The sequence below is a fragment of the Miniopterus schreibersii genome, assembly GCF_964146895.1.
Source record: "Miniopterus schreibersii genome assembly, chromosome: 2".
Taxonomy (NCBI): domain Eukaryota; kingdom Metazoa; phylum Chordata; class Mammalia; order Chiroptera; family Miniopteridae; genus Miniopterus; species Miniopterus schreibersii.
The window spans coordinates 36,063,760-36,076,527 of NC_138102.1; positions in this window are offsets into that span (position 1 = coordinate 36,063,760).

The window sequence follows — 12,768 nt, forward strand, 5'->3', positions numbered from 1 at the left end:
ACACCCTCAGTGTACTGTAACTATCTAGCTGTCCCTAGGCTGGAAGCTTTCTGCATGCACTCTGTCCTGTGTTCATTCTCCAGGACAGTGGGCCTCTACATGTTAAACAAATGTTTTGAACCTCTTGGGCACTGAGGAGTGAGATGGAAGAGGGGAAGAACTGAAAATTCAGTAATGATTTTTTTTTTTTCTAGAGAGAGGGGGGGAGAGAGAGACATCAATGTGAAAGCACATTGACTGGCTGCCTCCTGCAGGCCCCCTACAGGAGATCAAGCCCACAACCCAGGCATGTGCCCTTGACGAGGAATTGAACCAGCAACCTCCTGCTACATGGGACAACACCCAACCAATGGAGTCACACTGGCCAGGGCTCAATAATGATTTGAATGAGCCTAATTAATGAAGTCTAGTGTGAAAGACTAGCTATACGGGACGGCTAATTTTGCCTTCGATCATTTCTATCCTCTAACATCTATTTTATGCCTTTGATGGAGGAAACCAATAGTTATAGTGATGAGCACTCAGTTTTCATTACTTCTCTTGTCAATAATGAAAAGAGAACTAATCTTAAATCCGCAAAAGATATTCTAGTTCTAAATCCTCTTACAGCCTCAGGGTAACTTTGGGTACCTCTGGACCTTTTAGATCTCATTTTCTTCTATGAAACAAAGAGAACACTAGACAAACTGAGGTCTTAAAAATCCTTTGTTTAATGGTGTCTGACACACGATGGGCTTCCAAATATTTAAAAATGAAGCGCCCCCCCTCCCCCATGGACTCTGATGTTAACGCTGCAGACCACTTTGCATAGGGATGGAAATGACTCCTACATCATCTTCATTGGCCTTTAAACAATACAATGAAGACACGGAGGGGAACTGGGGCACTTGGCTCATCCGGGTTGAGTTTTCAGTGTAATCTTCCCTCTAGCTATTATTTGACCACTTCTTCCACACATAATCAAGACTGATGGGTGCCAGCATGGATATTCTAGATGTGAGACATTAGATGGTGGTAAATGTCACAGGGTAGGGGTGGTGGAGGAGACACATGAGGCCAGATCAATAACTTATGGTCTTCTGTCCTTTCCTCGGCCCCCATTTTTTTGTGCTTGATGCCTTTCTCTAAGTTCTGGGCTGATCAGTGTATAACAAAAATAGTTCCCTTGAAAGACTGGCTGACTGTTAAGGTACAATTCAACAGGGTTAGAGAGGATGGGAATGCTTTCATTGAAAATAGCAGGCCTTCATTGCTTATACCAAAAAGCCAGAATATTGTGAGAAGTGTCTATAATGTTCATATGATTTTTTTCACGTTGACCTATTCTTGTTTTGATCCCACATTTCTCTATAATTTTTTATTAACTTTGTGGATATTCTTTAGTTCTTTTAGGGTACTAAAATATTTGTTTTGCAATCTATCTTAGCCTTTATAAAGTGACTTTATTAAGTGTATGGTCAATTTGATTTTGGGCGACCATTTTAGCCATAGATTTTGTCATGCATTCTGGGATTTTTTTGCAGCCTCATTTTCTTGATGACAAACAATAGTAGTTAATACTTATCCGATCCTGAATGTGTGTAGATTGCATGTTAAACACTCTATTGCAGGAAGTTTACAAGCATGTAACCCTTGTAACAGCTCTATAATATAGATTGCTATTATTATTCCCATTTCACAGAGGAGAAAACAGGCACAGAGAAACCATGTAACCTGCCCAAGGTCATGTCTGGCTCCTGGGTCCAGGCTGCCATCCACTACACAAGCCTGCCTTTGATGCCAATGTGGTTTTTCTTTTTTTCTTTTTGTTAATCAGCACCTGAGGATATGTTTTCCATTGATTTTTAGAAATAGTGGGAGAGATGGGGGGGAGAGAGAGAGAAACATAGATGTGAGAGAGACACTTCGATTGATTGCACATGACCCGGGCCAGGGTTTGAGCCTGCAACTGAGGTACGTGCCCTTGGCTGTAATGGAACCCGGGACCCTTCAGTCCACAGGCCGACGCTCTAACCACTGAGCAAAACCAGCTAGGGCGGAAAGGCCTGTCTCTTAACCACCAGACTATACTGTCTCCTTTCACATAGTGAAATGCAAACGTGATGTTGGAAGTAATGTAAAGGCGCCAAGAGCAAATGGACAGTGGAGGGCCTCGGAGAGGCCATGGTCCATTTGAAATCCAGAGTGGACACCCCAAGGCTGGCCTAGATGGGCAAGAGGGGCCATGTGTAGGGAGAAGAAGCTGGTAAGTCCTGCTCTCAAAGGATTAAACAGAAAAGATTCAACACATTGACCACCTTAGAAGGAGCCAGGGCCTCCTGTAAGGACCTTGTGATGTCCTGGAAACACTGGGACCTCTCCCCCATGGATCTGAGTCCTGCACATCCCCACTGCCAGTGGAAGTCCCAGTGTTGGCTCCTTAAAGATCGTGGTGACTCGCTCTGAAGCTTGCATGCAGAGGCCAGTGCCTCTCCTCTAGGGGCAACTGGCTGAGGGGCAGAGGTGGGTAGGAGGAGGAGTGGCCCACGGCAGTGCCAGAAAAGAAGGGAGACTGGGAGTCACCGCACAGGATGGCCGAGAATGGCAGGCCATTTTGTTGTGTTTTTAATTGTGGTGAAATATACATAACAAAATTCACCATTTAGTCATTTTTCTAGTGTACAGCTCAGCAGCATTAAGAGTCTCCACATTGCTAGGCAACCATTACCACCTTCCAGCTTCAGAACTTTTTTCATCTTGCCAAACTGAAATTTCATACCAACTCCCCATTCCCTCTCCCCCCAAAGGCCTCCAGAGAAACAAAATACATTTCTCCTTCCAGTTACCTCCATCGTTCGATGTCAGAGGGAACCCTGTGGGTCAGGGGCCTCCTTTCCAACCTGATCAAAGGCAATAAAGAGAAGAGAGAGCCTGGGCCTCCCAGGACCCTGAGGTGTGTCAGTGGGGACCCAAGTCTACCTCCATCCACTGCAGTGTGACCAGGATGGCTTTCAGTCTCACTTTCCTGTATTAACCACTGGCAATTAGAGTGACCAGAGTTGTGGTGTTTTTTTTAAAAAAAAAAAATATCTTTATTGATTTCAGAGAGAGGAAAGGAGAGGGAGAGAGAGATAGAAACATTAATGATGAGAGAGTCACTGATCAAGCCCACAACCCGGGCGTGTGCCCTGACGGGGAATCGAACCCAGATCGCCTGGATCCTAGGTTGAAGCTCAACCGCTGAGCCACGCCCCGCCGGGCTATGGCCAGAGTTTTTATTTGATGTAACATCTGGCTTGTTCTAATGAGACTTATAGAATCCATAAATGTGTTTAAAGACTCGAAAGGAACAGGGGTTGGATCAGCTAGGTCACCATTCTGGTGACTCTGAAACAAAGAGCCTTGCGTTTCTTAAGGCTGAGTGCTCTGGATGCCAGTGTGGGGCCCTAAGAGCTTTCCACTTGTGTGGGAGTCAGAGGATTGATTCCCAGGGCAGGCTGTTGTGCCTGGGCACGGTCCTACCCTAAGTACTGAGTCAGAGTTTCCTTCAGGTTTCCATTTCAGAGGAAATGGCTCCTAAAACACTCTCTGTTCCCCATCATCACAGGAAAGAGAGAGGGGTCTGTCACAGAACTTGTTAGACAGGTTTTCCCAGCTTTGCCTTTTTCAGCAGAAGATGCCTAGAGCCCCTCCTTCCCTAAACTGTGCCTTTGGGCAGAGATGACATTCTCTGCTGCCCCCTGCTGTTCAGCTCGGATTTTCATCTTCGGTAAGACCAACATTCACCGAGACTGAACTTCAGTAGGTCACTAGTCTTACTTGGGTCCTTGGTTTGGTTTACAAGCCTGGAAAGAATTCTTAGTACAGGCATGCCTCAGAGGCATTGCGGGTTCCCTTCCAGGCCACCACCGTAAAGCGAGCATCACAATAAAGCGAGCGGTAATCTTATTGCTGGCAGAGGGTCTTGCCCTCAATTTGTAAAAACTGCAACATCTGTGAAGCACAATAAAGCGAAGCCCAATAAAACAAGGTATGCCTGAGTGTCTCGGCTACTAAAAGGCACAGCCCATGTGTGTCCAATAAGTATTAGGGACCTACAGCAGGCGTCCAGGAGTGAGTGCGTGGGCGAGTCCTCGTGATGGAATCCGTGCCCTGGTAAGAAGAGGAAAGGAGGTCTTCTCCCGTCTTGCCACAGTGAGGAAGAGAGATCTCACCAGAAACCAACCCTGATGGCATCTTGGACTTCCAGCCTCCAGAACTGTGAGAATATTAATTTGTGTTGTGTTGTGTTGTGTAAGTGCCCCTCACCAACCCCCCTGCTGCCCCAGTCTGTGGTGTAGTGTTATGGCAGCCGGAGATGACTAATACAGGGGCCAACTGTCCCCGTTTGTCAGGGGCTGAGGGGGGTTCAGGGACAGTTCTGAGCAAACCAGAATAAGTTGGTGACCCTAATTTATGAACCGATGTATGTAAAGTGCTTGGGCTTCCTACAGTGCATGCCATATAGTAAGTGCTCTATAAATGCTAACAATTCTTATCTCATTCCTTCAGCAACTATTTAGTTACCTGCTTTGTGCTAAAAGTGGTTTCATATTTGGAGGGAGCGGGGTTACAAAATAGATAAAGCCTGTCCTTGTGGAGTTGGCAAGAATTTATCATCATGGTCTAGCTGTGACTGGCTGATTGTGGGGGCTGTGTCTGGATGGGAGGGCAAAGTTCAGAGAGGTTGGACTCTGGAGAGGTGGCCCAAAGGCACTTCTCTTAGCTGTCACCCCGCAGAAGCCACCAAAGGAGACAATCACCTCAGTTGTTTCGTGTTTCTAAAAAATGGGAACCCAAGGAGCTGGGTAGTCCTTTTGACCAAGCAAGTTCATCGTACATTGTTTGTCTGGAAGTTCCCCATCTTGGCCACAAGATAGCAGAAGAGAACATGCTTTGGAAAATGTGGCGCCAACCAAAGGCTTTTGTAAATGTCAGAAATATATCCTATTAGGAGTTTTTCATGAATGCACATCAGAAGGCCCCGTCAGATACCGAATGTGATACATATCTAGAAGTTTCTTGGGACTGGCATTAATGGATTTCTATTCTCTCTGGGACATTCCAGCAGGGGTCGTTGTTTCTCAGTATGTCACAAGGCAGCATGTGAGAGAACTGGCTTTACGTGAGCTGGGAAAGAAACATTTATCAAGCACTTCCTACATGCCAGAGTTTGCATTATTTTACATCTCTCCTTATCCACTCTATTCATTCAAAAATATGCATTAAGCTTCTACTGTTTTCCAGGTGTTTGTGTAGGCCAGGTGAACTAACAAATATATAATATGTCAAGTGTTGATAAGAGCTATGAAGCAAAAATACAGAGTAAGGGGATAGAGAGCAGTGAAGGCTGGTATTTTAGATTGGGTGGCCAAGGAGGGCATCTCCGAGGAGGTGACATTTGAGCAGAGACCTGATGGAGTAAGGGAGCAAGACAGGCAAATGCCTAGGGGAAGAACATTCTGGAAGGGGTCCTAACAAGGGCAAATGCCCTGACATGGGAATTTGGTTGGTGTGTTTGAAAATAGCAAGGAGGCTCCTGTGTCCAGAGTGTAGTGAGCAGAGAATGAGGGAGAGGTGGCTCAGATTGATCATATACGGCCTTGCGGGCCATGCTAGGGGCCTTGGGTTTTGTCTTATGCGTGTTGGGGAGCTATCAGAGCTGGGATTTTCAATGCTGCCTGTTCCTTAGAATCATCTGAAGAGCTCTCATTCCAATGCCTGGGCCTCACCCTAGGTGACTGGAATCAGAACTCTGGGGTTGCAGCCTGGGCATGCTGGTTTTTCCTAAATGTTCCCAGGGATTCTAATAAAACCACGGTTCAAAAACAAGCATTCAATATCATATGTGAAACCAAAATAAAAACTGCAAAAACATAATGTGAACACTGTGGTTAAGAATACGTGCCTTTCTGGAAAGACAACTTTAGATATAGTAAGTGCATGGAAACGGGGCGGGGGTCATTGAAGGCAGCTCTTTAAGAAACTTAAGTTGGAAATCCTGCCTCACATCAACCCAGATGAATCTTTACTGAGGAAAATGCACTTTCTAAAGCATCATGAGTCTCTCGATGCTGTGATGACAGCCATAAAAAGCATGGTGATATGGCTAAATACAGGCATATTTCCATTCCTATATATTTTTCAGAATATGAAGTTTAGATATAACCTTCTCCAAAGCAAGGCCTGGATTTCCATGGTGCTGTTGTTAATAACAAGCATAATGAGATGCTGGTGGTCACATCTTCGTAAACTATAAAACCCTCTCACACCCTTGCCCTTCCTCCCAGGCCTTTGCTCTCTTGTTCTGTCCACACTGGCATGCTATCTGCTGGAGGAATCTATGGAAATAAGAATGTTAATTTAATTGAGCAAAAGTGCTGACTTTGAGTTGGGGGGAAAAATTGTATTGGGGGGTCTCCTAAGGAGATGTCAGTGGTGTCTGGGACCCTGGCACAGACATGTGAAACTTTTAGATCATTTTCTCAAGCAAGGTAGGCCAAGCAAGGCCACTGGGCCTTTCTTTTGACATCAGAACCTCTGCACAAGGAACTATGTATATTATATACACATGCTCTGGCTTGGACCTGTTTCACTGAAAAATAAAGCGTGATGAGATTCCCACATGGCTGAGTTAGGCTCCCATCTCTGCCCTGGGAGGATAACCAGTTACCAGCAGGTTGAAACATCCCTCGGTTTGCTGGAACTCCCTCCAGGAGTTCTGCTGTATCTGGCAAGCCCCTCTTCTCCACCATCCCTTTCCCACCCCACTCCTCCAATCACTGCGCCAGCCACACCAGCCCTGGGCCCAGGAAACCTTTAGATGTAGATGCTGACCTTTGTGTTTCCCACATGTAGGCTGAAGGTTGACATTCCTGTGGGTAAAAATCAAATTATCAGTTGGATGTAGCATTTAATACAGATTACAGTGCATATGAAGCTTTTTGACTGGTCTTTGAAATTTCTACCTCCTGGCAATTTAAAAACAAAAACAAAGAACGGTGGGCCGTAAACACTGTGGTTTGGCGGCGGAGACGGGAAAGAGCACTATGCTGGCCCGTTTGTTCCCCGCCAGGGTACCTAGTGAGGGCAGAAGCAGGGTCCATGGCGGTGCTCTAGGCTTGCAGATCACGTTTCCCCAACAGCTGGGCAAGACTGTATGCGGAGTGGCTGCTCGCCTGCTACCTCAGGCTTATTTTCACAGGCTGGATGGAGGCAAGGCACCCAGTCAGCTTCTCGCTAGAGCTTTGGGTGCCTGAAATCTCTCCACACCCACCTGAATCAAAACGTTTGTCCAACCCAAACCACCTTTTTGAATACTCTGTATTAACGTAGCATATTTTTTAATTAGTTTTTAATCAAATCAGTATATGCAAAACCTAAAAAGGCAAAGATCTCTACAAGACCTGTTTTGAAAAAGGGCAATCCTCCATTTTCGCCTCCCCGCCTAATTCCCTCTCCCTGGGGAACACTTTGAATTGTTTCACCTGATTGTTTATCTCAAAACAGCATTCTTCTATAACTATTGTTGGTTTCCCAGTATTAACTTTTATTTTCGCATAAGCCAGATAGTGTACTACGAGTAGTTTTTTTCTTCTCTGCACAATACCGTAGTTGGTTTCCCTGGAGTTAAGCATTCTTTTAAAATTTTGCTTACTTTCTACTTATTTTTACTAATTCAACCTCCAAATCCCCCTTGGTTTAGTAGATCTCTCAATATGATCACATACACTAAATGTTCTAGCCATTTCATCATTTTATTATTTATTTATTTATTTTTAGAGGACATTTATTAAAGCTGGGGACAGTGAAACAAGGAAGGGCCTGGGGTAGAAGAAGCAACAGGAGAGGGACTAGGTGGGGCAATGAGCCTAGGCTGGGCTGCTTTGGCTCACTAAGAAGTCAGAGAAAAGGGGCCTTGGGGACAGGGTCAGGGGGTTAGCCCCCGTGAGCTGCCACTGCCCATTACCTCCTGGCTGCAAGTCTCCTGGGGTCCCTTAGGGTTTAGGAGCTTCGGGCCTGTGGGGGAAGGAGAGGGGGAAGGGAAAAGTGAGTGTACTCCTGGGAGGGAGAGAACATGCTGGGACTGTCATTTTGAGGGTTTTTAAAGGCTGGGAGTTCAGGAGAAGTCATTTCACCATTTTAAGGAAGTTTCATCTGGATCCTTCTAAAAGCCAGAAAGATCCTTTTAAAATAATCTTGGAGTTTTCTTTACTTCTCTCCTTTTTCACCTCCTGTATTGTGTATCCTATGCCACCTTCTTTTTTTATTTAATCCTTTTGTTGTTGTTGGGCACTTTTCTGTAATATCTTCCTGAGAAATGGAACATGGGAGGTAAATTTTCTCTAGGGTCGTGCATGTGTGAAAATGCTTTCGTTCTACCTTTGCATTTGATTGACATTTGGCTGGGTTTAGCATTCCAGTTGAAAGCCATCATCTTTTAGCTTTCAATGTCACTATTGAAAAGCCCAAACCATTCTGATTATCCAATTTTTGTATGAAAACTTCTTTTTGTCTCTAGAAGCTTGTGGATCATTTTTTGGCTTCTAGTAATTTGAAATTTTATGGTGATGGGTGTTAGTTTGGGTCCATTTTGTCTACTTTGCTGAATGCTCAGTGGGTCTTTTTGATCTGGGAATTGACATCCTTTGAGTCTGGGCCATTTTTATGAATTAAAAAAAATTCTCTCTCCTCCATTTCCTGTTCTCTCTAGAACTCCTGTTATTTAGATGCTATTCCTCCTTGACCAGCCCTCTAATTTTCTTATCCTTTCTCTTATTTTTTGTCTTTTCATTTCTCTTGAAATTTCAATTTATTTTCCAAACTCGCTAATGTATTTTTAAAATATCTACTATCATGTCTTTAATCCAGAGTCTTTTTTATTCTGAATTGTTATTTGCGATAGTACACAGCTTCCATTCCCTGATGACAGCATCTTCTAGTCTAACTTTTGGACTATCCCTATGGGTGTTTGAGGGGCCTTCCTCTGTATAGTCTCTGTTCCCTCCAAGTTGCTATTTTTCTGACCTGCTCATTTCTTAGTCTGTTTTTCAAATAGTGTATTTTCTCCTATGTCCTGTGATTCTTGGTTGTCTGCTCATACTTAAGAGGAGGGATCTAAAAAGCTGATTGGAATCTCTGTGCCCATGATCTTCACTACAGGGAATCAGGATGAGCCATTTTATTGCAGAAACCCAGAAGGTGGCATTTTTAGATTTTTTCCCCTTCAGCTAATCCAGACAGGAGGGTGAAAATAGGACTGTCCTGAGCTCCGGGTGGGGGAGGAGGAGGAGCTTAGCATTCAGGGTATACACCTTCATTTACACCTTGTTTGCCATCTAGTGCCCTGTCCCTATTTGTGCCAGCTGACTCCTGAGCCAAGGACCCTTGGTTTTACCCTCTCTAGAGACTGAACTACCACTGAGGTGGTGGAGCAGGAAAAGCTCTCAACTGTGCAGGAGGAGGGGAGACTTTAAGGATCAAATTCCTAAGGTACTGGTGCAGCTGATCCTGAGATGTGTGTGCATGTGCACATATGCGTGTGTGTGTGTGTGTGTGTGTGTGTGTGTGTGTGTGTGTGTGTGTGTGTGCGTGCAGTCTGACTTGGTTTATAGCTTGCCTATAAAACAAGCCTTTGATCCAGCTTTCTGATCATCTAAGTTACTTACCACTGCTTTTTTTTGGCTTCCAAAATTGTCAATATTGTCTTCTCTCCATTTCTTGTGGGCTTATACATTTAAAAGAATATATTTTACCATCTTTGCTGTCATTTACTGAGCTTAAGAAGGGAGCAAATGTAAATGTTTGTTTTAGTCTCATCTCTCTCCAGAAGCGCCAGTGCAGCCTCCTTCATGTTAAACATGCTTTCTGTCTCTACTCTTTCCAACAGTTCGTTCAACTGCTTGGAAAAGCTGCCTTTCCCTCCAGGTGTGGTTCTCAAACCTGTTCTTCCCAAACCCAGAGCAGTCTGCCCAGTCCTGCTCACTACCCGCTCTCCTTCCACTGGGGCTTCAAGCCATAAGCCGGAGTGTGGCATCCACTGAGGACAGACCGGGTGGAGCTAAAAACCCAGGGATGCAGAAAGAGGGGACTTGAGCCCCATCAAAATCCTGACTGAGAACCAGGCAGCCTCAAATTCTGATCTGGCCACCTTGCATCCAGGATAGCTGTTTTCTGATTTGTTTTTAATTTTTTTCCATTTGCTAGTAGTAATTTTTTTCTGTCTGCTTAGTCATTTAGAAACAGGAAAAATCCTGGTGGTGTACTTCTTGTCTTTGGCTGCAAGTAAGAGAAACCCCAACCTAGGCCAATTTAAGTGACATGGACATTTGTTTAGGTTACATAATTGAAAGTCCAAAGGTGAGACAGCCTCCAGGGTAGGTTGACCCAGCTGTTCTACACTGTCATCAACCACCCATTTGTTTCAGGCTTTTCATTTTCTTTCAGTTTTCCTCCATCCACATTATTCTTGTCTCATCTAACACCAGGTCCCCTCCTGGTCGTAGGAAGGCTATGCCAGTAGCAGTGCTTCCTGAGTCACACTTCATGTGTGTGCGCATGACAATGTGGACAATAAGGGCCATATACTGACCCTGACAAGCTCAGGGAAGGCCTGCATGGCGGCCTTACACACTCAGAGACCTAAAGTAACCTCATAGGATGGCCTCAAATTAAATCTTCTTAACTACCCTGGCAGGGTAGGTCAGTTGGTTAGAGCTTTGTCTCGATATGCCAAGGTCGTGGGTTTGATCCCCAGTCAGGACACACACAGGAATCAACCAATGAATGCATAGATAAATGGAGCAACAAATCTCTCTCTCTTTTTCTCCCTTCCCTTCTCTCTCTCAAATCAATATATATTTTTTAAATAAAAAAACTTCTTAACTAAAAGTGAGTCATGGCGGGTAGTCACATCCTAGGCCAGTATCTTCCTTGACAAAGGTCAATCTTTATGCTAAGTCAGCCTGTCTATTGCCTTTTTGCATGTACTACAACATGCCTTTGGAATGTCAGAGTACTCCCCTTTTTTCCAGACCCTTCAGGGGACAATCTCCCCCCAGAGCAGGAGACCACAGGACCCCTCGTGGTTGTCTTGTTCCCCACATACCAGCTCTATGTGCTGTAAATGTTCATTTACTATCCTGTACCCACCAATGTAAAAGAAGGAGTGGTCTCTTCATTTTACTCTTTAGCCTATCTCAGAAAATCCCCCGCTTTGCTTTCTCCTAACCCCTTAATCTACCACCAATGAGTTTCATATAACCCTCCTTGCACCACCTCCTTTGATTGTAATGTATGAAATAAACTGAAAAACTGCCATTCTCCAGAGCATTTTCTCAATCCATTGAGATTTTGCTTCCCAGCAGGTGTCGTCAGTTTGGCTCAAATAAAAACTCTCTACAGGTTTGGACGTTTCTTATGTTGCCACAAGAGACAAGAAGAAAGGAGACTTACCATATTCATCAAACAAAATTCCTCCCCTTCATTCGAATCGTGTACATCACATGCTGGCCACATCTGTGCTAATACTGTTAACAGAGAATGCCCTGGACAATTGGCTCAGGTCAGAAGACCAGGACAGGACAAAATAAATGAATGCCTTAAAACTAGAGTTTTCAGGGCAACATTGAAGTAATTGGGAAATCAAGTAGGAAAGCAACTTAAAGAAGGAGAGGCAGGAAGAAGGACCAGTGGAGGGAGATTTAGGGCATGAGAACCTGAAGGGAGAGAAAGGCCCCCTTAAGACACTACATTGGTCAGGCCCTGTTGTGACTGAATTGTATCACCCACCACCACCAAAAAAAATTGTGCATCCCTACCCCAGACCATGTTGCTACATGGTTAGAGCATTTACCCATGTGCCAAAGGGTCACGGGTTCGATTCCCAGTCAAGGGCACATACCTGAGTTGCAGGTTCAATCCTCATACCCAGTCTGGGCGCATGTGGGAGGCAACCAGTCAATGTGTCTCTCTCACACTGATGTTTCTCTCTCTCTGTCCCCCCATCTCTCTTCCACTCTCTAAAAATCAATGGAAAAAATATCCTCAGGTGAGATTAACAAAAAAATTTGGGCTGTCCCAACACCTGGCACTTGTGAATGTGACCTTATTTGGAAATAGGGTCTTTGAAGATATAATTAAGATGAGGTTACACTGGAGTAGAGTGGGCTCTTAATCCAATATGGTAGGTGTTCTTGTAAGAAGAGAAGAGACACAGAGACACATTGTAGAGAGTGCCATGTGATGAGGAAGGCGGAGACTGGAGTGATGCAGCTGCAAGCCAAGGAATGCCAAGGCTGGCTGGCAACACCAGAAGCTAAGAGAAATTTCTGGACAGAATGTCCACTAAGAGCCTTCAGGGGGAACATGACCCTGTAGAAGCTGGCACCTTGATAGAGAGCTTCTAGACTCCAGTTCTTCTGTCTTAAGCCACCCAGTTTGTGGTGATTTGTTACAGCTGGAAACTAACACAGGCCCCAGCAGAAGACAGATGGCACACTCAAACTGGGAAATAAGGAGTCTATAGGAACCATAAGCAAAAGTGTGGGTGAGCCTGGTCCTGAGGATAAGCACCTTGGTCTAGTAAAGACCTTACCAGTGTGATAGGGGGCAAAGGGAGGGAGCTGTTCCCGAAACCTGGAGAGAACAGCTAGACTGCGGCCCCTGATAGAGGTGTGCAACTCACCCAAGGCAACCTAGAAGAGACTAAGGTCCCTGACCTCCCTCTCCTCCCGCTTCCATTGGCTGAAC